Below are 598 nucleotides of genomic sequence, written 5' to 3' on the forward strand. Positions count from 1 at the left end.
TATTTAACAAATTGCCACCACACTATACTGCCCACTTTTGTTGTAACAAACACATGACACATATTGATTTACATAATAGTAAGTGCATAATAAGTGGTTGTTGATTTTACTCAGGGTTGAACAGAGAATGTTAGACAGATAGGTGTTTTGTATGTAACTCAGCATTATGTGGTCAAACCAGTCGAGCTGCTGTGAGCCATTGTGTTGAATGGGATTGTCCTCTCTCAATGAACTGCATCATTAGTACAGGTCAAAGGTATCCAGACTCTTATGAACGGAGGTGATAAACTAGTTTGACAAGGCACAGTTTACCTAGAACTGCCAAGGGAGGGCTCTTTGCCATGTCTACATAACAAAATCGAAGAACAAACAAACCAGCTATGAAGTGTGAACTGTGTTTAAAGTGTAGATCTGTGTATAAAGCTACTTTAATCCAGTGTTGGAGCTGGAGTTTTGATTTAAAAGGTACCACTAACTGTGGACTTTGACTTGTTTAGGTCATTTTGGTTACACTGCAATGAGGAATTCAAAGCAGGAAGTTTCAGGATTATGTGCATTTTGACACACAAGGGACTGCGGTGAGAGAGAGAGAGAGAGA

The sequence above is a fragment of the Morone saxatilis genome, unplaced genomic scaffold (genome assembly GCF_004916995.1).
Source record: "Morone saxatilis isolate NCDOM2014 unplaced genomic scaffold, NCSU_SB_2.0 Contig18, whole genome shotgun sequence".
NCBI classification, from domain to species: domain Eukaryota; kingdom Metazoa; phylum Chordata; class Actinopteri; family Moronidae; genus Morone; species Morone saxatilis.